The sequence below is a fragment of the Gopherus flavomarginatus genome, chromosome 1 (assembly GCF_025201925.1).
Source record: "Gopherus flavomarginatus isolate rGopFla2 chromosome 1, rGopFla2.mat.asm, whole genome shotgun sequence".
Taxonomy (NCBI): Eukaryota; Metazoa; Chordata; order Testudines; family Testudinidae; genus Gopherus; species Gopherus flavomarginatus.
This window is the reverse complement of record NC_066617.1, coordinates 146,665,490-146,679,163: the sequence shown is the minus strand read 5'-3', so window position 1 is coordinate 146,679,163 and position 13,674 is coordinate 146,665,490. Positions and strand designations below refer to the sequence as shown.

Below are 13,674 nucleotides of genomic sequence, written 5' to 3'. Positions count from 1 at the left end.
GACGTATTGGAGCATGAGCTTTCGTGGGTGAATACCCACTTCGTCGGATGCACCAATACGTCTGTTAGTCTATAAGGTGCCACAGGACTCTTTGCTGTCTTATGAAAGGAGACTGAAAGACCTTAACTTGTTTAGCCTAACCAAAAGAAGGCTGAGGAGAGATATGATTGCTCTCTATAAATATATCAGAGCGATAAATATTAGGGAGGGATAGGAATTATTTAAGCTTAGTACCAGTGTGGACACAAGAACAAATAGATATAAACTGGGCACTAGGAAGTTTAGTCTTGAAATTAGATGAAGGTTTCTAACCATTAGAGGAGTGAAGTTCTGGAACAGCCTTCCAAGCGGAGTAGTGGGGGCAAAAGACATATCTGGCTTCAAGACTAAGCTTGAAAAGTTTATGGAGGGGATGGTATGATGGGATAGCCTAATTTTGGCAATTAATTTACCTTTGATTTTTAGCCGGTAAATATGCCCAATGGTCTGTGATGGGATGTTAGATGGGGTGGGATCTGAGTTATTACAGAGAATTCTTTCCTGGGTGCTGGCTGGAGAGTCTTGCCCACATGCTCATGGTTTAACTGATCACCATATTTGGGGTCAGGAAGGAATTTTCCTCCAGGGAAGATTGGCAGAGGCCCTGGAGGTTTTTCACCTTTCTCTGCAGCATGGGGCGCAGGTCACTTGCTGGAGGATTCCCTGCACCTTGAGGTCTTTAAGCCATGATTTGAGGACTTCAATAACTCAGACATAGGTTAGGGGTTTGTTACAGGAGTGGGTGGGTGAGATTCTGTGGGCTGCATTGTACAGAAGGTCAGACTAGATGATCATAATGGTCCCTTACAACCTTAAGTCTATGAATCTATAATCAACATTGTAAAATTTAATAAGCAGCTGTGGAAACAGAGAAATTATAGAGGTTAGCAATAGACATATACATAGTAGTATGCAAATATTATTCATTTCCTTTGTTGTCTGAAGTTCATGAGCTGAGACTAGAGATCAGGACTGCAATTTAAAATGATATATCCTTCCTCATCTTCCATATCCAACATCTGGGCTGTTCTTTCCTAGTATATTCATCTCCAGGGGCAGGGACACCCTGATAGTCCTGTAAGGCTCATGCGGAGAATAGAAGCATTGTTCATTGCAGTGTTTCCACAAAACCCACACAGGAAATTGGCACTGTGCTCGTCTGAGTACTCACAGAAAGGGGACTTGCGGCTTGAGGAATTAAAGTGACACCGTCTAGGTTAGAGTCTTCTTTCCTTCTCCCTGTATTTTAAGTCCATGTAATTTGAAAGGTGCAATTATGTGTCTGTATAAAGTTAAGAAACATTACATTATATGTCACCTTTTATGTAGGTATCTCAGAGCTTTTAACAAAGGTAGGTCTCATAAGCCACGTTTCACAGGTGGGAAAATTGAGGCACACAGAGCTGAAGAGACTTAGTCAGAGTCTCACAGTGAGTCAGTGGCAAAGCCAGGAACACAGTCTCAGCCTTCACAACAGTATTCATCAACACTGTCCACCTGGCCACAAAGGCTGCTTGTTAATATCTATTTTAGATCTTAAGAGAATATAAGGAGGGTGAGATGGTGCTTTTCTTTAAAGTTACTCCATCTTTTATGCTCACACTATAATTGCCATCCCCTGTGTGGTACTGTCACATGCCCAGGCCACGTCCCAGTTTCCCTGTGGTGTTATAACTCAATCCTGAGTGCAACTTTTACTTTTAAGAGCCCCTCCAGAGGATTTTATTCATTAATAACAGAAACTAATACAAAGAAATAGTTTCAGTCTCCAGTCCATCTCATCTGACTGGTTCATCTCTTGCTAGAAACTGTTCTCATTCCCTTGCTTTCTGAGCATCAGCTGCTTAACCCCAGCATGGACAGGGAGATGAGTCTCTTGTTCGTTTGCTCTCCCAGAAGCTAGGCCTTTTATTACATATGCCCTCACCAGGAACCCACTCCTACACAGAGGATTTCAGCGCTTCCTCCTCAGGAGCCAGCATCAAACTGTAGATCTCTTCAAAGACACCTACCAACTCTCTTCCCAGACTTAACAACCAGATGTCCCCTCCTATCTCCCTTTCCAAAGGCTCTGATAATCATCCCTTCAGGGCTCTCTGTCACCTCCAAACCATAACTCAGGGCTCCTCCCCAACAGCAGCCAGCTCTGCTTTCTGTGGGTTTCCCCTCTAGCCTGTAGTCCCAGGCCTTTCCCACAGCAAGAACTCTCCTCCTTTTTTTCTCTTCCTGATCTGCATAGGTTCTTTTATATACTGCTCAGGCAGTCTCCTTATTGAGCTCAGCTGCTCCCTTGCAAATTGGCTAATGAGCCACCACCACGAGCACTTACCTGCTCCTAGGTATAGTTATGTAAGCAGGGAATGGTCCTGCTATTGTGGGGATCTTTCCTGGATTTTACACTACCCTAGTGAAATGGGCTAGCAAAATGATTTGAGTCCTCGCTCCCATTTCATTTACCCAGAGCCTAACCTCAAGGGCTCCCCTTCCTCTTTCCTGTGTGGCAGAGTCCTCGTAACCCCAACAAGGCTGGGCCCAGGGTCCCTGGGGGGCTTGACCTCCAATCTTGTTGTGGTCACTTAGGGCAGGGGTTAGGATGTCCCCACTCCAGGGTGCTTTCCTTGCACTGGATGCTTCCCTGACCCACTGATCATTTTATACAGTTTAAAACAAATGTAATTTATTAAACAGCAATCAATTTTAAAAAAGTAAGGGAAAAGTGGGAACGGTTAAAGGGAAACACATTACCCTGCTCTGTGGCATGGGGACATCACAACTAGCATCTCTGGACTGTAAGGGAAGTTCAAAGTCTGTTCCTCACATGTCCCAGGCCATCTTCTCAGGCTCTGGCTGTGCTGCAGAGATGCTGCGGGAAGGACACTTGCTCTGGTGGTGGCCACACGCTCTCAGGCTCTAGGCAGGACCCTTCTTCCCAGCATCGCCCTGTCCCTGTGGGGTTACGATCCCTCTCCAAGTCTGGCCTGCAGGGCCTCTAGGCTAGGGGCGTCTCCCTGAACTGGGACCACTGCCCAGAGTCCCCCTGGCTTTCTCTAGCTTTTCACCGCACCCGGCTCTGAAATGCTCCAGCCCCAGCTCCAGCTCCACCACTCTGCCTCAGCTCCAGCTCCACTCTGCCTTAGCACAGCTGCTGCTGCTGCTCTGCCTCCAGCTCCCTGGGCTGCTTCTCTGGCCCCTCTGGCTCTGGGTGCTACAGCTCTGCTCCAGCACAGGTCTGCTCTGTGGGCTGCTTCTGTGACTCTGCTCTCAGCACTGACCTGCTTCCTGGGCTGCTTTTCTGGCCCCTCTGGATCTGACACAGCTCTACTCCCCAGCTCAGCTTGGGCCCTTGCTTTATCCTTAGCTTGGACCCACTCTGTCGAACCCAGGCAATTCCAGTTCACATGGACCCTGCTGGCCTCCTGACTCCCTGATTAGCCTGCCTGCCCTGTCAATCAGGCTGACCTGGAGCATTGACCTCTCCCCATTGTTCCTGGGGACTGTCAGTCTCAGAGTCCTGATTTCCCATCAACCCTTTCCCTTTCTTTTAGTGCTAGGAGCTAGCCAACCAAAACACCCCACTGAGTTTTAGTAAGAGGACAATAGTCCCCTTACAGTTACATGGTTGTCATGGGCAAGTTGAGCCCTAATTCTCTCTGAAGAGCCACTGGCCCCATGATAGTCATCTTCAGAGAGCTGAGAACTCTACCTCTCGACTCACATTTACATGCTACTCTCATCAATATTTCTTCTTTCCAGTAAGAAGAGAGTTGACAGTCTCTGTGAAAGCATCTGACAGTAATTTTCTCCTTGAAAATCTCACTCCAGCTGGCATTATGGTTTCCCTAAAGAATTGAGGCTTAAAATATTCAGCAAGTTACAGATGAGACAACACAGATTAAGAGATATTATTCAGGACACTATCCCAGTTCTTATACCTCATCTATCCCTGTGGTATCCCTGAGCACCTAACAAAGTAGCTTCAGTGAGGAGTTGTATTATCACCAAAATGTCAGTATGGAGAATAAAAAGTAAAATATGCATAGGAGAAGAAGTTAATTCCCTCTTTAGCAGTTACCTCTTCTTGTAGCATAAGCATCTTTGCTTCTTTGTGTTCCTATTAGCCGCCTGGCTAGTGACAGCCACTTGGGAAGAAAGAGTCTGCCTTGAGAGACCTTTCAGAGATATAGGCCAATTCTCTTTCTGAGCACAGGTGATGCATATAACAGAGTGGGACCAACACTGGGAGTTATCAGTATACCACCAACATAAGGTAGTAAGTGGGGTTTGTTTGTTTTGTCTGTTTTGTTCTTTTCTGAAGATCACACAATAGTTTTACTGACAGTCACTGGAAAAATGAAATGATGAAGTTATTTATATCCAAACAGATATTAAGATGAGGAAGTTGTGGGTAAATGATACTTTAAAGTGCACGTCTGCTCTGAAGAACAATTCTGTCCATGCACACAAAGGGATAAAATCCAGTTCCCTTTCCTGGAGATGGTCTGTTTCTGAAATTTGAACAGGACTGAAAAACAACAACTTATATCTGTTCCTTAAGCCAGCAGACATGGCTCTAAATATCCACAGGAAGCAGGTGCTCTGAGTAAGAAGTTGTCTTCTCATACTTAACTTTCAAAGTAAAACTACACTTTTAGAAAATTAGTCCTGTGTAGCAAAGATAATATAATGGTCTTGCTGATTACATCTTAGCCTATATCTCTGTCAGTACAGAAAAATAACACCTGAGATTTTCACACTGATATAGGAGAATTTAGATACACATCTTCCATTCAAATTTGTGTCTTTAAATCCCTTTAAATCTCAAAATGTTTTTTTCCAGTAGAATCTTATTGTTCAGAATGACGAGAGAGAAAAGAGCAATTTAGACATATTAAAGGCATCAAAATATAATCACAATCTAGACAGAGTAATCTGAAAATACATGGAAAATCAGAACTGAATAAATGGAAATAGACATTATGGAGTCAAAACTCACATGCGTACAGTATGCCTTCTGGCTAGACAGTAAATATTGGACATACAAAGGGCAGTTCATAACTCAATTGATTCAGTACATTTTTCTTGGGAAGACCTCACTTGTCAAACCATCAGAATTTGAATAAGTGGATTTCTTCATTCTCCTTCACTTTAAGCCAAAAAAAGACAAGGGTGGAAGATCAGAGACAAGAGTCTAAAAATGGCCCCTTTTAAGAGTCTGCTATTTTGTTACAGAAAAGACACACTAGGTGTTGGTATTCGTTATTGTTCTCTATAATCCCCTCCTTGCTAGAAAAAAATTCACTTGTACCAATGCAGCTATCAAAAGATCCCCTGTACTCTCATTTTTAATACATAATTTCTGATGACTAGTGTCAGCAGGAGGATGTGTGAACAAAATGGAGTACATCTCATGTGATGTGATGTAACAAGAGGTATGGATTTGACATGACTCACAGCCATCTTGTATGCTCAACCACCATAATTTGGAAACAAAAACCATAGAGTAAGAAAATTCGGCCTTGACCTACTCAGAATAAAATACCAACTGCATCTGCAGTGTTAGTAACAGGGATAGATACAGTAAAATCACACATTCATGGGAATGGAATGGAGTATGGACAAGCTAACGTTGAGTTTCTGCAGGTTTCTTATTGGGCACCTGTGTGAGTTTTGTTAAAAGTAGCTTTTGCTGATAAGTAGGTATTGTAAAGTTTTGCTGTTGCCAGAGAAATTGTTTTAGCCTATTAGGGGTTATGATTGGTTAAAATAATATTGTAAGTAAAATATTTGGTTAAAGCAGAGAGAAGAGGAATGCTCATTTTAATTATATAATGAGGGACAAAAGACAGTCTCGTTGGAACTTAACTCTGGGATACAGCTCAAGACCAATGCTACTAGGACTTTTTAGCCCCTGTACAACCAGACTGTGCAGAAGCTGGAGCCTCAGATGATACAACCCTGACTCACCATTGGGAGAAGTCCATCCTTTTTACTGGGAATGGTGAGCACTAGACTATTGGCATGTGTATTCTGTTGATTAATGGTTGATTGTTAATAAATACTTGTTCATATTTAAGAATATTCATTGTGTAATAAAGGCTCTTTCACTGGGAAAAGATCCCGTTAACCATAGAGACCAATTACACCCAGAGAGGGAGGAGAGAGCTGTACAATGTTTGAGTAACAGTGACACATTTTTCTGTTGTTTAGTTGAGGAAGATGCATACTGTAATTCAGGAGTGTCAGGCACCTGGCCTGTGAATTGGAACTGGCCCACTGGCACTGGATGTATTTTTGTGACCCTTGTGGTATATGCAGATTCTGCAGAGTCTAAACTTCTTTTATTTTTAAAATTAGGTTTCCAGTCCCAAGTTTTGCAGAGAAACACTTGAAAATCTGAACCACCAAGTATCAATTGAAGCAGTGTTTTACAGAGTTTGCAGAGAGCCTAAAGTGATCACTGTGAGTTTTCAATTCCACCAGATCCCCATTAATCTTATTAAGGACAATAACCATGAGCCTATTGATGACATTCTAAATATGACAATTAATATTTTCCTTTTAGATGGAATGCGACAGTATATAAGAATGAAGCCCACAAGAGGGAAAATTAAGAGTTGTTCAAGGTAGGGAAATATATAAGATAGGAGGAGACAGAAAAGAGAGAGAACAGAGTAAGGAGGATGGAAAAGGAAGAGAAGTGATAGGCAAAAATTGCCATGGTCCTAAAGGGGAGTATAATTTACTACTAAGTGATTCTGAATGTGACAATTAGGCATTGAGAAAATGAAAAAATAGTAATAGTAATAATAATAATTAATAATATGCTTAGTTAATGTGTAGAGGCCAAATTCTATCCTTGATCTTTGTGTAAAACTCCAAATGGCACCACTGGGCACTCCATTTTGGACTGACAGGGGTTTTGAGTACTAAATTTAAACACTGATCTATGGACCACAGTGTGTGTGTATGTGTGAAAGAGAGACAATTCTCAGGGTACCCAGGACAGAGAGCCACCTTGTTAGCTCCAGTGAATGGTAGCCTTGCCCAAGTTGCCTGTGATGGCTGGGTGTTAGCTCCTGACACCACCAGCCTTTCAGCCATCCAAGCACTCTTCACTGGGCAATGCCAGCCCTAACTTTGCTTGTCAGGTTAATAATAGGTGCACCTCATTCCCCAAGTCCCTTTGAATTCTTCTCCAGCCCCTGACACTGGCTACTCAGAAATCCCAGATCCTCTATCCCCAAAGGAGCATTGTACCCCAATTTACCAGTTTTACTTAAACCACGTCTCCTGTAAACTACATTTATAATAAAACGAAAGAAAGTTTATTTAAGAAAGCAGACACATTCAACTACACACAAAAGAGTGATGGAAACAAATGGTTACAATAAAAAACCAAATCATATAATGCAAACTAGGGCATATGCTTATTATAACAAGTTAACTTTCCTATCTAATAAAGTAGGTTTCTCTCACAAAGTTCAGCCTGCTGCAGAGCTGGTTGGGTTCAGTGGAACCAGAATCTAAACTTTTATGAAAAACACCCCAGTGCCATAAGCTGTTTCCTCAGTGAATGGATCCAAAGTGTCCCCTCCTCACTCTGTGTTATACTTAAAGACTTAGACAGATCTGGGAAACCCCATGAACTTCACAATAGTAACTTATTGGAACTCAGCAGTTCTCCTGATGATGCACATAGGGGATAGCTCTCACTCCTTCTGCAGGGTAAACAGCTGTAAAAATTCGTATTTTTTGTCTCTCAGATGAGAGGTTCTGATGCTCAATATGCACAAGTTGTAGGGCTTGTCAAAGCAGACTCTCCCTAAGGGAACTAACCATGTGTTACAAAGCCAATATAGTGCCATTACTGATTCAGTATAAACATACAATTTGTTTCTTTCTGGTGACAGAAGGGAACAATAACATGTTTCTCCAGTAGAATCACATTGTTCAGAGTGAAAGACAAAAAAAGAGGAACTAAGATAGGTGGACGGAATCAACATCTGAGCACAGCCCATACATAACTGTCACCAGCAGGCTGAAAATATCTGTATTTATTGAACAGAAACTGGCTTTATGTGGTCAGATCATATAAGTAAGTTATGTCTTTTGATTGGAAACAGATGTTGGATATATGAAGCATACTTCTCATCTGATTGCTGCAAGCCTGTTTTCCTGGTAGGATCACAAGAAAAGAGATGTCACAACACCATCATACAGAATTTTATACAAGACAAAATGAGAGGGACCTTCTTTGTTTTGCTGCACCTATAGTCAAAGATCATTTTAATGGAGACCTGAGAGACCTGATGCAGTGAGGTCCTCTCAAGATTCTGTTATGTTGCAATATCAGTACATCAACTGGGGATGTTTGCCTTTTTCAAGATGTACCTGTACCCTCTTGTACCTTGAATCACCGTGGGAATTTGAAACCTAGGGCTCTCATATACCAGCTGAGTATCAGCAACCTCTGGCCTGTTGGCTAGCCTCAGGGATCAAGCTTCCCAGACTTCCTACCCCCTATTTTGACCAGAAATTCCATCATAGACACGAGTTCCCTTCCAATGAAAGATTTGTCAAAATATGATTTTTTTTTCTTGCAAAAAGTTTCAGTATTGACATTTGCTGACAAAAAGTTTAATTAAAAAATTCTTGCCCAGCTCTACAGCTTTACAGATGACATCAGTGGAAGCTCCCCTATGGATTGAGGGGTGTTTGAAGTCCTAAATGTATACTTTGATTCATGGACCACAATTAAAAATGGAATCCAGCCCTCTCCACAGAATAGGTGTGATGGGTATTCCCTAATCCTTGTGTGTGCCCTAATCCTAGTTCTGTTGTCCCATCTGAAAAAGGGTACAGTGGAAATGATTTAGAGAAGGGTAACAAAGATAATCAAGGGTACAGAATGGCTTTCATATGAGGAGAGACTAAAAAGTTTAAGGCTGTTCAGCTTAGTAAAAGAGATGACTATGAGGGGATATGATGGACGTCAACAAAATCATTAATGGTATAGGAAAAGTGAATGGTGAAATGCTTATCCTTTCACACAATTCAAAAAACCAGGGGTCACCCAATGACATTAATAGGTAGCAGGTTTAATACAAACAAGAGGAAGTCTTTTTTCACACAACCCACAATTAAACTGTTTTTGCCATGGGATGTTGTGATAGCCAAAAGTATAGCTGCATTAAAAAAATAACTAGATAATTTCATGGTGGATAGGCCATTAACGGCTAAGATGGCCAAGGATGCAACCCCATGCTTGAGGTGAATCTAAACCTCTGATTTCCAGAAGCTGGGAGAGGAAGTTGGGGTGGATTACTCCAACCTGTTTGGTTCATGCCCCTGATGCTCTGCTATGGGCCACTCTCAGAAACAGGATCCTGGGGTAGATGGACCATTGGTCTGACCCAATATGGCTGTTCTTATCTTATGTTTTTAAAATGAGAGGAGGAGGACCTCCCTCATGACTTTTAGTCCACTGATTATAGGGTTGACAACCCTCCAGGATTGGCCGGAGTCTCCAGGAATTAAAGATTAATCTTTAATTAAAGATTATGTCATGTAATGAAACCTCCAGGAATTTGGCCAACCAGAACTGGCAATCTTAACAGGTTAGGATGCTCATCCTGGTTATAAAAGACTCCTGATTGTCCTGCACCTGAATCTTCCACATCCTAGGTGAGTGTACTAACCACCAGACTAGAGCAATTCTCATGGTTGTGCATGCTGTCTGGCACAAATGTCTCTTTGAGAGGGAGGGCATTGACCCAGGATATGGGACACCATGATACAGTTCCCCTGCTCCAATGACTCATTATTTATCCACAGCAGGACAGCATCAACAGGAGATAATCAGGGAGCCCCATATCAGAATATCCCATAGACGAGTAAATAGGGCATTCACCTCAGAGATGGCAGACCCCTTAGATGGAGGGGGGACTTGAATTGGGCTCTCCCTCATCCCAGATGAGTAACTAACCTCTGGGCTAAAAGTTACAAGGGAATTCAACTCTTCCCTGCACTTCTTGAAAAAAATAGCATAGGTGCCTAACCTTAAAGAGAGTTTCCAGATGAGAATAAGTAGCAGGGCTAGGCACCTCCCTGCAGCCTGGATTTAGGTGCCTATCTCTGTGAGAAGGGCAGGACTTGCATATACCTCTACTCAGCATCTCCCTTTGGCTAGCTTAAATGGCTCCCTGCCTATCATGCTGGCTTTTGTGTATCCTATTCTAAGGCTCCTATCTCTCCCCATGCAGTGTATATTAGCCTAGGTGCCTATCTCAGACTTTGTGAATCTCAGTGATTTTTCTATGGACTTAAAAGTTAGTGTGACACTGAGCACTGCCATACCAAACACCTGTTTTACATCCAGGCCCTAGAGAATGTACAGAAGTATTGTGACCTGGGCTTCTGGTCACGAAATGTGTCCTAACAGGTCTTTTTATCTCTTTTTATTTCTTTGGTTCTATGATATAGCTGAAGTTCCAAGTTTCAATCTGACATCTGTTACACTCTTCAGAATTGGACTGATAGATTTTGTGTGTTATGTCTAGTGCATGGCAGTAGTACTTGATGCTCACAGTAGCTTATTTTTCCAAGGTACATTCTCAGATTCTTTCCAGTTAGTGTTTCTTTTCCCCAGGTTTCAGTTGTGAAAATCAAAACACAATAAATTCTGGCTTAGCGTCTAATGGAATGCCAGTTTGAACCCCCACTTTGAGAAGTCTGAAACCCCCCCAAACAAAATACTGAGTATATGTAATTTCATACTGAAAGCGCCAATGTGACTTTTCATGATATTGCTGTAGCTTAGCTCAACAGCTGCTTTCTCACAGATCCAGAAGTGCTTCTCTGTGCAGTAGTTATTAATAGAGCTGTCAAGCAATTAAAACAATAATTGTGCTTAATCGCGAGATTAAAAATATTATTTGCAGTTAATCATGCTGTTAAAATATAACAGAATACCATTTATTTAAATATTTTTGGATGTTTTCCCCATTTTCAAATATATTTATTTCAATTACAATACAGAATGCAAAGTGTACAGTGCTCACTTTACATTTATTTTTATTAAAAATATTTGCTCTGTAAAATAAAAAATAGTATTTTTCAATTCATTTAATACAAGTACTGTAGTGCAATCTATTTATCATGAAAGTTGAACTTTAAAATGTAGAATTATGCACAAAAAAAAACTGCATTCAAAAATAAAACGATGTCAAACTCTAGCGCCTACAAGTCCACTCAGTCCTACTTCTTGTTCAGCCAGTTGCTCAGATGAACAAGTTTGTTTACATGTGCAGGAGACAATGCTGCTTGCTTCTTGTTCACAATGTCACCTGAAAGTGAGAATAGGTGTTCGCATGGCATTGTTGTAGCTGGCGTTGCAAGATATTACGTGCCAGATGCGCTAAAGATTCAAATGTCCCTTCATGCTTCAACCACCATTCCAGAGGACATATGTCTGGGCTGATGATGAGTTCTGATAGATAACATAAAAAGCAATGCTGACTGATGCATGTTCATTTTCATCATCAGAGTCAGATGCCACCAGCAGAAGGTTGATTTTCTCTTTTGGTGGTTCAGGTTCTGTAGCTTCTGCATTGGAGTGTTGCTCTTTTAAGACTTCTGAAAGCATGCTCCATACATCATCCCTCTCAGATTTTGGAAGGCACTTCAGATTCTTAAACCTTGGGTTGAGTGCAGTAGCTATCTTTAGAAATCTCACATTAGTACCTTCTTTGAATTTTGACAAATCTGCGGTGAAAGTGTTAAAAAAACCAATATGCTGGGTCATCATCCGAGACTGCTATAACATGAAATATATGGCAGAATGTGGGTAGAACACGGAGCAGGAGAAATACAATTCTCCCCCAAGGAGTTCAGTCACAAATTTAATTAACTCATTGTTTTTTTTTAATGAGAGTCATCAGCATGGAAGCATGTCCTCTGGAATGGTGGCCGAAGCATGCAGGAGCATAGGAACGTTTAGGCTATCTGGCATGTAAATACCTTGCAATGCTGTCTACAAAAGTGCCATGTAAACACCTGTTCTAACTTTCAGGTCACATTGTAATTAAGAAGTGGACAGCATTATCTCCCGTAAGTGTAAAAAAACTTATTTGTCTTAGGGATTAGCAGAACAAGAAGTAGGACTGAATGGATTTATAGACTCTAAAGTTTTATATTGTTTTGTTTTTGAGTGCAGTTACGTAACAAAAAAAACCTACATTTGTAAGTTCCACTTTCACGATAAAGAGATTGCACTACAGTACTTGTGTGAGGTGAACTGAAAAATACTATTGCTTTTGTTTATAATTTTTATAGTGCAAATATTTGTAATAAAAATAATATAAAGTGAGCACTGTACACTTGTATTCTGTGTTGTAATTGAAATTAATATATTTGAAAATGTAGAAAAACATCTAAAATATATAATACATTTCAATTGGTGTTCTATTGTTTAACAGTGTGATTAAAACTATGATTAATTTTTTTAATCACAATTAATTTTTTTGAGTTAATTGAATGTGTTGACTGATTAATCGACAACCCTCGTTAATAATAATAATTTTAATTCCACATAAGTAGCCACAATTATAGGATGCATACAAGTCAATCCTAGAAAATAAAGCATTTTATGATGTCCTGACATTAGCACTCTGCATGTATTCGAGACACTGTATATTTACCAGTTTCCCCGGGGTTAGTAATCTACAACTGGTTCAGATTACTTTTCCCTGCATGCCAGCTCAGCTGTGCCAGCCAGTGCTCTGCAGGGGCAGGGCCAATAGTAATGCTCCACTACTGCTTGTACACTTCCTCCTCACCCACACAGAATGGCCCCTTGTAGTCACAATTTAGACAACACAGGAGAGTTAAGTGGATATCATATGCTTCTCCTTTGTGCAAGCACACAGGACAGGCCACAATTGGTAAGTTTTGAATACAGTATTTAGGACCCAGCCTGCTCTCTGTGTTAAAATAGCTGAGCCATCCTCCCAATAGCAGCTATTCCTTTCAGATGTACACAAACCAATCCAGTAATATTGTGTATAGGAGCATTTTGGTGGTACATGGTTCTGTGAGCAAATCACAACATTATTTCCAAAAAGAAACCAAGTTCTTATCTTTCATAATTTGTATAAACTAAAAAACCAAAAACTAACATAAATCAGTAACAGGAGAGCTTCCAGCCAATGACATCCACCCATGCCAGCCAATGACATCCTGATTTTGATGAAATACCCCTGACTTGTATGACAGGACTGTTCAAGTGTCTCAGTTTATTGCTATGTTGCAGGACAGATTTAAGAGTCACTGTTCTGGCACCAGGGGACAGATTTTCAAATATATTTAGGAACCTAAAAGTTGAAGATAGACACTTAGTGGGATTTAAAAAATGCTTAGGCACCTATCTGCCCTTGATTTTATTGGGAGCTAGGTACTTTTAAAATCATACTAGCTGCTTATCTGTACCTTTAGGCACCTAAACAAGTGAAAGATGACAGACAGAGCGCTTTGAATCCAGGGATTTACCATGCCTTATGGATTCATCCCTGATTTTGAAATGTTTTTTCTGGGCCAGACGATATGGAACATTGACTATCTCCATTACTGTGTCCTGAG

The 13,674-nt window shown here is 41.0% G+C and overlaps 1 pseudogene; it reads right to left on the bottom strand.

Moving 5' to 3' along the window:
• Nucleotides 1–886: 886 nt before the first annotated feature.
• The window catches only part of LOC127042992 (C-type lectin domain family 12 member B-like), a 42,610-nt pseudogene continuing 29,822 nt past the window's right edge, over nucleotides 887–13,674 (bottom strand).